We start from the raw sequence: 16,755 nt of genomic DNA on the forward strand, positions 1-16,755 counted from the left end.
TTTTCAACTCCTAGCATTTATTGATCATCTTTTCCATTGTTAATCAGAATCTTGGCCTAGATAAATTTATATATTCTACTGTGCTACTGGATGGGAGTTCTGTCTTTTGTATTTCAGTTCTTCATGGATTTTATTCTGATTTGCTCCCTTGTATGAGATAACATCATCTGGCTTATATGTTGCTTGATAACTGTCCCCCTCTTCCTCTGATTTCTAGGGACTCATTTGTTGGTAGAGGGGCACAGAATTTTCTTGGTTTGTTGCTTGTCTCTTGTTTGTAGAGACAACACAAAAGAATCAGAGTAGCTTACTACTGTGTAATTTTAAAACATTAGTAAGAGAAAGCAAGCCATTACTTCAGTTTATGTGTGTTTATGAAGTCCTTGGAAGCACAGGATGTTTGCCCTGTGGTTCCCTTGGAAACTGTTGCCTTACTATAAAAGATAGATGATAGAAATTGTTGGCTACCATGCAGGTGCAGCTAGGAAAGCTTATATTTTAGAGGAAGCTCTGACTTGAGCTGACCCCTGGGACTTTTCTAGATAATGGCTCATTGTAAGAAAGGAAGAATTCATCTTATTTTGTAATTATGGTCAGACTTTAAGGTAATATTTGTATGGGGGATAATCCTCAAACTATAAGTACAAATCTGAGTAATCCTTTTTTTAAATGATTGTGAAGAAGACTTAAAAAAACTGATATATTCCCAAAGCAGCAAAATAGTAATTGGAAAAAAATACCTCTAAGTTTGTAGTTTGTTCCATAATTTCTCCTTTTGTAAAACAGTCTGAAATATTTAGTTACAGCTGGGGCATTTTTATTTTTGAAGAACTTCATAGTTTTTTTTTTAACATGATTTTATTACACAGGAAATCCATTGTAGTAAACTTAGAAAATAGATGGCAAAACTTAAAACATGCTATTACCTCGTCATTTTTATTTACATATTCTTGTATTATTTCTTTTTTAAATTAATTTTTAATTAAATTTCATTTAATTTAAATTTAAGTGTATTTTGGTAGCTAGTGACTAGTGTTAAGATAGTACAACTATTTTCTCTCTCTCTGTAGCTGGGAATTGAACCCAGGTACTTATACATGCTTGGCAAGTGCTCTACCACTGAGCTACATCCCCAGCCCTGTCACCTACTTTTCTTACTTCATAATTTGCCTTGGCTACCTTTCTTTGTCAGTACTTACAGATTTTTTTTTTGGAGGGGAACAGTACTGGGGTCTGAATTCAGGGCATGATGCTTGCTAGACAAGCGCTTTACCACTTGAACCGTATCTCCCCCAGCCCCATACCCCCAGATTTTGATGATTTTAAATGACCTTATGATATCCCCTGTCATGTATTTGAACATCTCTTACTGTTGAAAATGTAAATCACTGTTAACCTATTTTAGTATTATAAAACTATGCTGCACTGAATATCCTTGATCATATACGCATGTATATTAAGTTTTTTACTTTGCAATAAATTCCTAGAAAGGAATTTGCTCAAAGGCTGTGTGTATTTTTAAAACTTAAATAACCCCTCTAGGAGTGGTTGGACCAGTTTATCCTCCTAGCAGTATATACTGCCATTCGTATGATTAATCTCAGTTGTGTACGCATCACATTCTTCAAATTACCAGTATGTACTGTTTGAAAAATTTTCTGTCAAATGTCATATTACAGGCGCATCCTGACTTTCTTTCAGTTTAAAGAGTTTATTCCGTTTTTTTTTTTTTTTTTTTGGTGGCACCGGGGTTTAAACTTGGCCTCATGTTTGCTAGGCAGGTGCTCTTACTTGCTGGAGCCACTCCGCCAGCCCTTTTTTGTGATGGCTTTTTTTGAGATAGGGTCTTGAGAACTGTTTGCCCAGGGCTGGCTTTGAATTGTGATCCTCCTGATCTCTGCCTCCTGAGTAACTAGGATTACAAACGTGAGTCACTGGTACCCAGCAAAAGACTTTATTTTAATAAGTATCCCAGAGCCTAGCCATGTATCACTGTTGGAGAAGTTCTAATAATCTCAAAGAGCATGCACCATGGAAACCATACCAACGTTATGATGAGCTGTAAATGTTAAATTTTGCTGCTGCTTTTGAATACTTCGACCTATGACAATTCCAGCGTGGAATTAATGAATGCTGCATAGCTAAGGATTGTGGAAAGCCGTAGTATTATTCTGGCAGAGAACAATCAGAAATAAGGTGAACTTGATAAAGTAGAGGGAAAAACCCTAAAAGAATTTAAGGCTGATTTTCAAAAATCAAGAAGCTGTAACGATATCTAGTCTTAACATACACATTGTGTGTGTATGCGTGTGTGTGCATGCATGCGCACAATTCAAGGCTTTCATTAGCAACATAGCATTATTGGAAAGGAAACATAGTCATACTTAAAACTATTTGAGGGCAAGTGGAAATGCTGCTTTCAGAAAAAAAATATTTAGAGTACTTATTCCCCTCTCTGCTTCTCCTACTCATCTTTAAGACTTAGCTCAAATATCAATCCTACTATGGTTTACCTTGTATAGTTTTGTCTGTATGTGTAGATAGCACCAATCATATTATAGTATACTTGCATGTATGTTTCCTCATTGTTCACTTAATATTTTGCATCAAGGATATATATTTTCAGTCTTAGTCTGTTTGAGCTGCTGTAACAAAAATAGATTGGGCAATTTATACAACAAACATTTGTTTCTGTAGTTCTGGAGGCTGGGGAGTTCAAGATCAGGGTACCAGAGCCTAGTAAAGACCTACTTCTTGGTTCATAGATAGCCATGTTCTTGCTGTATCTTCATATGGTAGGAAAGGGAGAGAGAGCTCTCTGGGAACCCTTTTGTAAGAGCCAGAGAATGGGATTACCCTCAAAACCTGATAATTACCCAAAGGTCCCACCTATTGCTACCTCATGTTGGGGATTTAGGATTTCAACAGGAATTTTCAGGGGACATGTTTTATTTGTATATTGCTAGTGTCTAGCAAATATACAATATTTATTAATAAATGTTAGTCAAATAAGTTGAAATGTTGGCAAAGATATTTAAACCTGGAGTTTATAAAAAGAAGGATAATACACAATTCTCTGTCTCTGTCTGTGTCTCTCTCTCCTTCCTCTTCCCCTCCCTGCGCCCTCCTTCCCCAAAAGCTAATGAAGGCAGTGGGGTGTATCTGTAATTCTAGGTACTTGGGAGGATCATCTAAGCCCAGGTTTTTTTTTTCTTTTTTTCTTTTTTTGTAATTATCATATTGTTGTACTGGGGGTACATTGAGACATTTACAAAAATTCTTACAATATATCATAATTGAATTTACTCCTTCCATCATTCTCCTTTATCCCCCTTCCCCATTCCTGGAATAGTTTCAACAGGTCTCATTTTTCCATTTTTATACGTGAGTATGTAATATTTCCTCCATATTCACCTTTCTTTATCCTTTCCTTATATCCTCCCCTGTCCCACTGATACCAACCCCAGAGAAGACCTGTTTTACCTTCCTGTTCTCCATTTTTGAAAAAAAGACTTTTTTTGTTGTTGTTTTAAGAAAGCTACACAGGGAGTTCCATTGTGACATTTTCATGTATATATGTATTATAACCTGAATTGGTTCATTCCCTCACGGTGATTTCAGCAGGTTTAAAAATTCTATGTTCATTCTTGTATAGAAAGTACATCATCCTTACTCATCTTCACTTCCTTCTTTTACCTTCCCCCTCCCATTAGTGACTCCCCTTAGTGTGACCTGTTTTTTGTAATATTGCTTGTATTTGTATTGGGCCTATGTTTCACATATGAGAGAAAACGCTGCCTTTGGCTTTCTGAACCTGGCCTAACTTCACTTAAGATGATGTTCTCCAGTTCCATCCATTTACCTGCAAATGACAAAATTTTATTTTTCTTTATAGCTGAATAAAGTTCCATTGTATAGAAATACCACATTTCTTAATCCATTCATCAGTAGTGGGGCATCTTGGCTGTTTCCATAGCTTGGCTATTGTGAATAATGCTGCAGGAAACTTGGATGTGCAAGTGTCTTTATTGTAGCCTGACTTATATTCCTTCTAGTGTATCCCTAGGAGTGGTATTGCTAGATCTATTTTTAGGGTTTTTTTTTTGACTGTTACAAAAGTTTATTTAACAAAAAGGTTAATGTGAAAGTGTACACGACCCAATTTTTACTTCATAGTAAAATAGGCCCTTTGGAGAGGGGACATGGATTTCTCTGCTGAACTATCATCATTTAACTCATTCCAAAGCTTCTAACATGATGATGCTATTTCCTCGTATTACCACCATTCCAATATTGTTCTGTTGCCCACTAGTTGCCATCTCCACACATTCATCTATCACACATTCATAAAGAGATCAAATCACTACAGCATTCCTTGGACATGTCTGCCACCATTTAATTTCAGTGACAGCTTCTTGTCCATAAATTTTTTTTTTTTAGCTTGAGAGGGTGTACTTTACTCATGGTGTCTACTCGGTGGGCTCACTGATGCTTTGAAATGGAACTTGTAGCCTCCCTCATGCTCCCCTATTTTTAGTTTTTTGAGGAGCCTCCATATTGTTTTCCATAGTGGTTATACTAATTTACATACCTACCAATAGTGTATGAAGATTCCTTTTTCCCCACATCCTCGCCAACTTTTGTTGTTGTTTGTATTCTTGATGATAACTATACTAACAGGAGTAAGATGAATCTTAACGTGGTTTTGATTTGCATTTCCTTTATGGCCAGGGGTGTTGAACATTTCTTAATGTGTTTTTTGGCCATTTGGACTTCTTCCTTTGAAAAAGTTCTTTTCAGTTCATTTGTCTATTTCTTCATTGGGTCATTGATTTTTTTTGGAAGGTTAGTTTTTTGAGCTCCCTGTATGTTCTGGTTATTAATCCCTTGTCAGATGCATAACTGGCAAAGATTTCTCCCATTCTTTGGGTTCCCTCTTCGATCTGGTGACGATTTCTTTTGTTGTGTAGAAGCTTTTTAGTTTCTCATAGTCCCATATGTCAATCCTTTCTTTTAGTTGCTGAGCCATTTGCGTTCTATTTAGGAAGTTACTGCCTTTGCCTATTCCAGTGTATTCCCTGTTCTTTCCTGCACTAGCTTCAAAGTTTCACGTCTTATATTCAGATCCTTAATCCACTTTGAGTTGATAATTGTACAGGGTGAAAGACATGGATCTAATTTCAGTTTTTTGCATTCAGTTTCTCAGCAACATTTGTTGAAGAGACTGTCTTTTCTTCACTGTGTGTTTTGGAGCCCAGGGTTTTTGAGGCTAGCCTGGGCAACATAGAAGATCCTGACTTAAAAAAAATAACTAAAAAGAAAAAAAAAACCAAAAAACAAAAAACAGGGCTGCTGAAGCTGGGCACTAATGGCTCATGCCTATAATGCTAGTTACTCAGGAGGCAGAATCAGGAGAATTGCAGTTCAAAGCCAGCCTGGGTAAATAGTTTGTGACACCTTTTTTCAAAAAAATCCATCACTCACACGAAAAAAGAGCTGGTAGTGTAGGCCCTGAGTTCAAACCCCAGTACTGCAAAAACAAGACAAAACAGGGCTGCTGGGGCTGTAGCTCCGACTTAGGGTGCTTGCCTAGCATGATCAAGGCCATGGATTCAGTCCTCAGTACCAATGGGAAAAAAATTTCTAAAGTAATAAGATGGCAGAGACATTTACTACTCTTTCTTGCCCTTTCTCACTTATTCAACAGTTATTTATTAAGCTTGAAATATATATTTGATCTTGATGTAAGCACTGGGCTCCTATCAGGACACATGGTCTGTGTCCTCCTAGTACTCAAAATTCTGGTGGGAGACAGTCAGGCATAATTATGAGATGAAGTAAAGGAGTTGGGTAGAGTGCTAATTATATTGGAGAAAGGGATATTTTTTTTGCTGTACCAGGGTTCAGACTCAGGGTTTTGAGCTTGCTCTACCACTTGAGCTACACATCCAGCCCTGGAAAGGAGATTTTTTAAGCAGGGTAAGTATATTGAAGGTGGTGCCCTTAAAGTGGTGATCTGAAAAGGTAGAAAAAGGCAGCCTTGGGGAGCATTTGGGTAAAATTGTTTCATGAAGAGAGTAAACAGTTTCAAAGACCTGGTAGGAAGGATTTTTGAGGGAACAGAAGAGAGGCTTGAGGGCAAGAGCATGCTGTGCAAGGGAAGGCATGATGAGATGAGAAGTTGGAGAGGTAGCCAGAGGCAGATTCATTCATTCCCTCCACTGATCAGATACAGGTTGGACACAAGCCATGTGCAAAGCACTGAAGATAGAGCAGTGAGCAAAACAAAAATCCATGCCCTCAGAGGAGACAGAGTTCCTGCCTTCATGATTCTTGCAGATAATGCAACAGTTTTATTGGAAGTGCAGAAGAAAACCATTCAGGAGAATTATATGAGCTGATGTAGCTTTCAAATATTCTTTTGTGTTAAGACTAAATGGAGGTGGAGAGTCAGGAGTGAACTAGAAAGTCTAGTAAGGAACTTAACTTCCTTACCTACAAGTATTGGCTTGAAATGCTGTTGATGTGACTTGTGAAAATGATATTATATCACTAGTGCATCAACAGAGGATAAAAGAATTATATGTTGGCAAACCAGGATATCCATAGATTTTAATATTTATGGAATTGCTTTCATTTAAAAAAGTTCTAAAACTCACAAATTTTCATCACTTTAACAACTTGAAATTGGGTTAATTCTTACACTTGGAATATTTTACAGTCACTGTCAGCAAAGCAGCAGCCCTGGAATATTGGCCTACATTTTCAGAGTTGTGGTTGTCTGTGTTGCCACCACTCCAGTGGAGGTGTGAGCATTGTTAGTATGTGTCACATTGACTTCAGTATCTTCAGAAACATTCTGAGAGTCAGCACTGAAACAAAACTACTGAATGTAGAGAAAGTTAAAACACAGTTCATAATAATATGTGATTTAACCATGTTTAAATAAGTTTTAAAAAGGAACTCTTACAGTGGATATTAAATTAAAAATCTTATTGAAAAAGCTTTGTGTCAGGATTTATTGAAAGTCATTTCTTTCCATTTCTTCCCAGGACTTATAACAATGGTGTATCTTACAGTCAATGACATCTTAGATTTGGTAAAACATTTAAATTACATTTGTATCTAGTAACAGTTGTAGTATTACTCAATTGTTTCCTGTTTTGTTTATGAATGTGATCCTGTAGGTGGAGGAAAAAAATTCCCCCAAAAAAACCAAAGAAGAAAAACTAATATTTCAATTAAGCATTTTTTTTCTGTCTGTACTGGTTACATTGTTAGGTTTCCTATTGTTTTGCTGTAGCACCTTTCCTTTGATAGATGAGTGAGGACATCTGTTGGACAAATGCTGGATTACAGGCTAAATTTAGTGTTTATAATTTGGGCAGATGGAGTTTTGACAAGCTTTGCAGTTGATTCTGTTATACACTAAAGCTTGAGACCCAAACTTTGTGTCGGTCTGTTGGCAGAATCCTAAATTGGGCATGGAATTTTTTGATCTTAGATCTATATGCATACTAAGCATTGTCCGTAGGCAATTCAATGATGTATTTCAATCCTGTATGTATTATTATTTTAAAAAATGTAGACAGATGCCCTTGTGATGAATAAAGAACAAATTTAGTTTAAAGCATTATTATATTTGGCTAGTTTTTTGTTCCTATAATATTTTAATCAACAGCCCTTATAAATATAACTGCTATCTTGTTAGTGTTTGCAAAAATGTTTAAAGTAAAAAGTGCTAATGTTTAAGTAAATTCTAGTCTAGGAATTCTGACTAACTGGCACATCTAAGGAGTGTTTGTTGGTATTATTGGCAGTTTGAAAGTATAAGCATAGGAGATTCGAGAAAAAAATAGGTACAGATAATGAGACAAGTAGACAAAAATGGATTGGAGTAATTAAAAAAAAGAGTTCCTAGGTTAGTTTGATCTTTTGTAGTGATTTCAGAAAATGAAAACAGTTGTATACCTCATTATTTATTCAGCCTCTTTTTGTTGTATCATTTGTTCCTACTTTCTATTTTGGTAAGAAGATAATTTTTCTCAGCATAAAAAGATGGTAAATGATACTATGTTGCTCCTCGTTGACCGAATTAGGATTCTTTCCCCCTATTTCTCCCTTCCTTGTTTCTGTCTCCTCTATTGTGAGTACAGCAAACCCACGACTTGTGTGGAGATTTTTTTTTTTTTTTTTTTTTTGCGGTAGTGGGGCTTGAACTCAGGGCCTCCACCGCTCTATTTTTGTGAAGGGTTTTTTTATGTTTTGTTTTTTTTTTTTGTATTTCATACAATCCCTTATAGCACATTTTATCATTAATTAGGAATCATTCATTACATAGGCAATCCCTCAAACAAAAGAGTCAGACAATGATTTTTAAAATGGAAAAATTGATAAACTTAAATCCCCAATCCAGTAAGAGGATGAATTTTAGCAGATTTTTTCAGGACTATTTTTGTGAAGGGTTTTTTGAGATGGGGTCTCATGGAACTATTTGCCCGGGCGGGCTTCAAACTGTGATCCTCCTGATCACTGCCTCCTGAGTAGCTAGGATTACAGGCGTGAGCCACTGGCATCCAACCTTGTGTGGAGAATTTGATCTGTGAAGGGACTTTACAGACATTTGCAGTTTTTTCCTTACACAAGGGTGCTGAAAGCTAAAATCTGAAACTTGAAAAAAGAAATATCAGACCTAAGAGCTACTTTTCAGCTGCAAATGCTCTTCTCTCTCAGATGTTTAAGTAAAAATTGGCTTATTTTTAAAAAGACTACTGAAGAAAAGGAGAAACATAAAATTTTGTTTCTAACTTGTTTTCTAACTCTAGATTATTCTGTAATAAATTAGTGAGAAAAAATGGACACGTTTTCTGCTGCCTGCAGTAGAAAATATGTTGGCAGTATGACAAAACCCTGATTTTTCTTTTTTCAAACTTTTTTCTTTTCTTTATTTTGAGATAGGGTCTTGCTGTGCAGCCCAGGCTGACCTTGAACTTCTGAGTCTCCTGCCTCAGCCTCCTGAGTGCATAGGCTTGCACCAGCATGCACAGCTAATTTTTTCAAATGAAGATTTTTTAGGCCAATAGGAGTGAAATGAAGTGATAGTATAGAATATTGTTACACTTGTTTAAATAGTACATTCACTTCTCTTTCTAGTCTCTCCCCCATTGTTAACAGTGCATGAGGCAGAGGCATGATGTGTCATCTCATTCACTGCAAGATGTGTTCTTAATGAGCTTCAATGTGCAGTCCTCTGAATAGAAATTTGCTGTGAGTGATAGGTTTTCAGCTGTGTCAATAGGAAAGCTTTATGCCTGTGAGTGGTTTAGAGTGCATATTAGTTCCTTATTATAGGTAGAGAAGAATTTTTAAAATTCAGGTAGTTTCTATTTTCTTTATATTTTGTTTGCATGCTTGTTAGGGTTTAAAAATGAAATTATAGGGGTTGGTGCTGTGGCTCAAGATGGTAATCCTAGCTACTTGGGAGGTGGAGATGGGAAGATTACAGTTCGAGTCCAATATGGGCAAAAAGTTAGTGAGAACTCCCATCTGAACCAATAAGAACTTGGACATGGTGGCACGTGCATGCAATCCCATGAGCCCAAATGATCACCTTGTTTACAGTACGATGAAGATTCAGTGTGGACAAATAGGCTGATGAGTTTGTTTTAATACGGATGAGAGGTTATTATGGTCTGAACTAATGTGTTAGGTATTGGAATGGAAGAAAACATGTATTCAAAAACTTAAAAAAATACAATATAGAATGAGTGTAGAGAATATAGTTTAAAACAGAGTTGGGGATATGGCTCAAAGGTAGAATGCTTGCCTAGGATGCGTGAAGCTCTGGGTTCTGTCGCCAGCATTTCAGAAAAAAAATAGTGCAAATAGACAAGTAGCTTAATTATAAATTGAGCACCCTTATAAACCTACCACCCAGGTCTAGAAAGAGCTTTTAACAGCTACCCTGGAGCTATCCAGGTACACTATCCCAGTTAGAACTCTCTCCTTTCCCTCTAAAAGTAACCATGATTCTGGCTTTTGTGGCAAGCATGATTTTGCTTTTCATTTTATTTGCCATATGTATATCACTAACATTACAATGTTAAGCTGTATATTAAGTTAATATAATTCCTAAGTACAATCCAAAGTATTTGGCTTAGTTTTTCCAAAATGTGCTTTAAATTTTCTTCCTTCCTCCCTCCCTCCCATGTTATTTATTTATTTATTTATTTAGTGGGACTGGAGTTTGAACTCAGGGGTTTTGCACTTGCAAAACAGGTGCTCGACTACTGGAGTCATACCTCCAGTCCATTTTACTCTATAGTTATTTTGGAGATGGGGTTGTTTTGGCTTACAAGTGTTAATTTATTTACAGATTAATTTAGTAGTGATCCTTTCAATTGCTTTTTAATTGTGTTCGGGCTGGTTTTAGAATAGTCTTCCCTCTGGGGCTAAATCAGCTCTACTCCTAAGGCTTGACTTTTCTGTTAAATGCCTTTGGTTTTCTGTCCACTTTGGCTATTTGGAACCTGAATTTTTTTCAGTCCCATTAGAGTTTAGGTAGTCATAACTCCTATTATGGTCAGATTGTGCTGGTCTTACAGAGAGTGAGAAGTATAGTGGAGAATTCATTGAAGAATTTGAAACAGGTTAGTGTCATGATTGGTGATGTTCTGTCAAAATCACCTCAGTGTTCTCTTGAGAATGGACAAAGGAAATGGAAGGAAACTTAAGTAGTCTGTTACAGTTATTTAGGCTTCAACTCAACTAGAAGTGGTTGGATCCAGGAAGTATTTTGGAGATGGACCAATTAGGACCTGCCTTGGAATCGAGAAGGGCAGATTGAGAGGAGTGAAAGGAGATGCTCCAGTGTTTGTTTGAGCCACTGGGATGTCAGTGCAGTTTAATGATGGGAAGACACTCATAACTCCCTGAAGCAGTTATTTGGAGTCTTGCCCTGTGCATGTACAGCTTAGCATTAGCCAAAGATTCAAGAGAACCCATGTCACATTAGATATTGTTGCTTTTCTGGTGAACTTTCTTTTCCGTTGTTCTGCTTTGTAAATTCCCACTGCCCTTAGAAGTATTACTCATTGATTTGTCTTTTGTACTGTGCAAAACTGCTGTTCTGTGTTTGAGCTTCCTCTTCCTGCATCACATCTTGGACAGCAAGCCTGGGCCATCTTTCAAGGATTATAGTCTTGTACTGTTTTCTTCCATTCCAATACTTAACACATTAGTTCAGACCATAATAACCTCTCATCCGTATTAAAACAAACTCATCAGCCTCATTTGTCCACACTGAATCTTCATCGTACTGTAAACAAGGTGATCATTTGGGCTCACGGGATTGCATGCACGCCCCACCATGCCCAAGTTCTTATTGGTTAAGACGGGAGTTCTCACTAACTCTTTGCCCATATTGGACTCGAACTGTAATCTTCCCATCTCCACCTCCCAAGTAGCTAGGATTACCATCTCGAGCCACAGCACCAACCCCTATAATTTCAGGATTTTAGTTTGGGACATAGTAACAGTGTTAACAGTATGAGATGCACTAGATTACACACATAGAGATGCTACCTGTGGTTTGTACAAGTGTATTTTCCATCAGATGGTGAAAATTGGATGGTACTGAAAGTTCTAAGACTGGGTGAGAACACTGAGGGAGTGAGTGAAGATGAAGGAGAGAAGACGACAAAGGACTGATGCCTGGGGTTACTTCCAATGGAACAGAAACCAGTAAGACAGGAAGGAGAGCTTAGGGTGTCATGCTTTGGAAGTCTACAGAAGAGAGTGGGGATTAAAAATCTGTTTTTCCTATTAGACTAAAAGTTCCATGATAAAAGGAATCAAATTAGTTATTATCACAGACCTTAGAGTAGTTCTTGGATGTATAAGTGGGATAAATACGTAGGTTCCAGAACCCCTCAATGGAGTAAAACACTGGGCTCACTAGACACATAGCCAAAAACAGTGCCTTGAGTACATAAGGCTCCTATATTAGTTTAGTGAAGACAGTGCCACTGTTGCTGCATGGCACAGGCCCAGCAGTGTGTTTTGCTGTGTTGATATTGTGGAATTGGGCAAGGGCTACATTAGGTAGCTGTGTGTACAGTTTGTTCATCAAACGAGAGCTTTCTGCTGATGGAGCAAGTGGGACCTAAAATTCAGCACCCCTGCATTATGGGGTGCTTGCATTACCCTAGAGGGACTGCTCTTTTCTAATTCATTTGAAGTTACCCTTTCTTTACCCTAGTGAAGGCCTTGGACTAGGTCATGGAACCAAAAAGTGCTCCAAGGAAAGAAGCCTAGAAAATGCCTGTCTGGGGGTAGGAAATGGAAGGGGCAGATGATAGTATTTAAAGCTTCTTTAATGGGAGTCAGTTGGAAATTTTAAAGATGTTTCCTCCTTTAACTCTTTCAATGATTTAAAAAAACAAAAAGTTGATTACTTGATGGAGTTCAGGATGGACTCCAGTCTGGTTTTACAAGCAAGGCAGTCCTTTGCTATTTTAGAGAGTGGTTCAGTTAGATAGGTGAGGATGAAAACTGGCTGAGCATTCATCCATTCCTTCATCTAAAAAAAGAATAATGGATGTGGAAGAAAAATGATTTGTAATGATTGCTTACATGTCTGATAGCGTCTGAGGAATACACAGACAGTTGCTACCCGTTAAAGAGTTTGTATTCTGATATGTTGGAGAAGAAAATCATTCCAAATGTAATGTACTGAAGGAGGGCTATATAGCATGCAGTATGAGAAATGAGAGGAAGTGCAAATAATTCAGTACAAGAGTTGGAAGGGGTTGAAAGATAACATTTGTATCTAATTCTTGAAAGTTTAGTGGCCCTTCATCATTACCGATTCCTTTAATATCCCTTACCAACTTGTGTTCAAGCACTTTAGAGCCATCAGTGAGTGAATGAAACAAAGCCCCTTGTGAAACTTACATTTTTAATGAGGGAAACAGAAAAACAGTACATGTAATAGATCAGTCATAATACATTAGGATAAGTGCTACTGGAAAATGAAAAAGTAGAGCAAAGTGAAGACAAAGGGACCAATGTATCCTTTTTGGTCAGTCTTAAATTTTAAAGCAGGGTAGATGACATTGAGAAAATTGAAGGTTAATTTACTATGAAAGAACAGTGTAATGAATGTACACAATTATTCAGGTTAAAAAGAAAAAAGTTAAGACTGTTGAATAGGTTTTCTATATACTTATCACTCAAAACCACTTATAAAAGTTCCCCACACTTCCTTAGTGTATCCTTTTTTCTTCTTCATCGGAGATTTTAAAGCACTTTCCTGGCATGATGTCATTTTACCCCTGCAGACTTCAGTATACATCTCTAAAAGACATTTTCTTGCCTAACCACAATGGCATCATCACAGCTAAAAAACTAATAATATAGAAGAGACATTTGAGCCAATACCAGAAGAAGGTGAAGTCTTCCTATAGCAGCTGGGGAAAACGAGTTCAAGCAGCCTGTGCAAAGGTCTTAGGGTGTTGTAGGACAGCTCAGGCAGAGAGACTGGGCACCAAAGTGTTCAGGAAGATTGTTATTAAGTAGGTTGGCGGCAACTCAGTGGATGAATAAAGGGGGCTTTCCTTATATACCATTTAGAGCAGGTTACAGAAATAGGGGGTACAGCTTGTCCCATACATGGTCACATACTGTTTCAGTGCCCATTTTAACCTCTGGGGTGAGGTGACCCTTCTCTGGTCTCACCCCATGTGACATTCCTCAAATCATTTTTTTTGTTTGCTTGTTTCACTGTTGCCCTCATTATCTCCCTTCCCCCTCCCTGCCTTCCTGCCATAAGTGAACTAGAGCCACCCAGTGCATTTGGGGAGCAGCAAGGAGTCCAGTGTAGCTGAAGCATAGTGACTGAGGGAAGTGTGATAATGTTACCAGATGGGAAGTCTCTGGTCAGATTTCAGGTTGTTGCATCCTGCAAGAGAGGAATTCAGGCAAGACGCCCAAGTGTAATAAAGTTTATTGAAGGTGAGGGAAAGGCACTGCAGAAAAAGCAGTGGTGGGCGATGGAAGTGTGCACTGGGCTTTGTTTCAAAGACCTTTATAAATTGAAAGGACAGATTGTAGGAAAAATCTGGGTGTAAGGTACTGCTGAATAAAGACCACGCCATGTGTGGAAAAGAAAGATTAGGAACCAGACCGAAGGCTTCCCCCCCATTGCCAACATTCCTCCCTTTTTTGTTTGTTAAGGAAGGGGGGCATTGTGTTCGCTCTGGCTTCTTTGCACTGGCAAGGGGCGGCGTAGGGGAAGGGAAGGTTAGTTGGCAAATGGCATTGGGGTAGTGAGTCTCATAATGGCATACACCCAGGCTCCAAAGGTGAAAATTTCCTCCTCCCTGAAGTTGATGAAGGTCCCTTGTAGCCACAGGTCGTAAATGGCCTCGAGCCAATCCTCTGAGCCGTGAATGGCAGGTATCAGCCAACTATTCTGGTGTTTCGGAGAGATTGGTACCCCTGGAGGTACAACTGGTTAAATTTTTGATTAGCAATAGCAGACGTGTAGTATGATTCAAGGGAGGAAGCTTAAGAATAGGAGAGCAAGAACACAGGCATTAGGATGGGCATTGGCCAGGAGAACCACTGTGAAATGTTCTTCCCTAGACAATTTCAAGAGTCCTCCAATTCCCTTCTCCATTTTTCTAATTGTTTCTTGAGAGGTATAGCCATTGGGGGAACCCATTGAGCTTGACAGCAGTGGGTGTCATGAGAATGACCAGATGAGGGCTGGTCCATCAGAGTCCCAATGGAGAGGGTAGAATATCCTTTTTGGAGAACAAGATGCCCTGGTTTAACAGAAATTGTTATAGGGTGGGACAGGATCTGGTTTGCATGCTCTCTGAGAAGTTCCCTGAGAAGGCAGGTAGTCAGCCAGAGGAGCAGAGTCTGTTGGAGTCAAGTTTTCTAAGAGAAATGGGTGGCCATACATTACCTAAGACCCAAAACAGAATATTAGGAGGAGCATAAAAAAGTGTCTGTTCAAGAACTACCTACCTAGGGATCTAAATTCTGCAAAATCCTATAACTGCCAGGAAAGTTGTAAGCTGTCTTATGGTATGGGGGTTGGGAAACAGAAGATTGGGTTGATGCATTTATGACTCAGGGAGTGAGTCTGTCCCTTTAAGGCCACACCTAGGTAGGTGACCTGTGGGAGGCAGGGACTGTCAGGATTTAAAGAGAGCTTTAGCTCATTATTCTATATAAATTGACACTTGCAACCTTTTAAATGTTTGTACCATATTTAGATAAAGTATAACATAACACTGTTACAAGGTGGTCATTTAAGACACATAAGCAAATATGTAAATGAACTCTGATTTAGTATACTTAAAGCTTGACAAGATCAGCAGAAAACGCAAATAATTTCTTTGATAAAATCTTTCTCTGTAATGGTTTTTTGTAGATGTTACTCAGAGCAGAACAATGTTAAGATAACCTTGTTATTTCATAGACAGAGGATTTGACTTTAGTTTGACATGACCCTAAAAATCTTTTAGGCAACTCTTAGATTATATTCAACTTTAACTTTATCACACACCGAAACTTTTTTTTTATACACCTTTAAAACTTACTCAGACCTTTATATAACATAATAAATCCTTTGATGGTTTGTCCTTATCCTTCCTATTTGAAACAATCTTTAGGAAAAATCCTTCTTTACAAAATCCCTTCTCATCCAAAAGCCATTCCTTTTTCCTTTAACTTCTCAAAAAATACATTTATTACCTATCTATAGCCTTTCCAGTTGTTTACTTTGTAAATTGTATTTAAAAATTAACCTTTATAAGAATTTTAATATTTATTATAGCCCTTATTGTTTTTAGGAATAGGCATGAGGCCTCATCATCCCTCAGGCTTCAGGGGATATTGTTTTAGGTGTGGAAACTGAGGGATTTTTGAGTTTTATTTGAATAGGGAGGGCCGTCCTGGCTCACCCTAAACTCATCTCATCAGTCCACACTGTGGAATCTTCTTTGTTCCTGAAGGAGGGGGCAGCAGAGATAGCTGCCTGGGGGGAGGAGAATTTGAGCTTTTAGTTGAGCTAGTAAATCCTGTCCAAGCAGGGACACTGGAGGTTCAGGTACTATGAGGAAAGAGTGACAGAAGAGGAGGTCTCCCCAAGAGCAGGCCAGAGGCCAGGTAAACTGGCACTCTAGGGACTAGCCAGATTTGCCCCGAATGATAACTTTTGTCATTGGACCGGGGACCAGGAGAAAAAGGTAAAACAGAGAAACGGGCTCCACTGTCTAGGAGGAAAATGACCTTTTGTTTTTCTGCCATTATGGCTCCTCAACATTGATGCCAAGAAGTGGAGTGTGATCAGGAGGCTGGGACCCATCAATACATAAGAGGTGGCACCTCACTTTCCATCTGGTGATGGGGGCACTTAGACCTCCAGTGGTTACCCTTGCAGAGGGCAGGGTCCCGGTTGGGGGCGGGGCTGTCTCCTGGGCTGTCCCCTCTTAAGCATTCTCTGCAGAAGTGCCCCTCCTGTCCACCACTGTAGCAAGTTCAGGATGCAGGCCCCAGTCGGGTAGGGCCCTCTCTGAGAGCAGCAACGAGGCCATGGTGTCTCTTATTTTTTCTCTCCTGTTAGTAAGGTCCCGGACATACAGACATAGCCATAAATTCAGACATGGCTAGCTGTGTTACTTGGTTCAGTGACTTTTCCCTTCAGCCACAGTACGAATTTCTTACGAACATCTGGGGCTG

At 38.5% G+C, this 16,755-nt stretch overlaps 1 protein-coding gene and 1 pseudogene across 10 annotated transcripts in view; one reads left to right on the forward strand and one right to left on the reverse strand.

Annotated features, from left to right (window-relative positions):
• The window catches only part of Erc1 (ELKS/RAB6-interacting/CAST family member 1), a 442,275-nt gene that overhangs the window by 90,671 nt on the left and 334,849 nt on the right, over positions 1-16,755 (forward strand). The window lies entirely within an intron of this gene.
• Positions 4,236-4,574, reverse strand: LOC109683377 (small nuclear ribonucleoprotein G pseudogene; annotated as a pseudogene).

The sequence above is a fragment of the Castor canadensis genome, chromosome 6, assembly GCF_047511655.1.
Source record: "Castor canadensis chromosome 6, mCasCan1.hap1v2, whole genome shotgun sequence".
In the NCBI taxonomy this organism is placed as follows: Eukaryota; Metazoa; Chordata; class Mammalia; order Rodentia; family Castoridae; genus Castor; species Castor canadensis.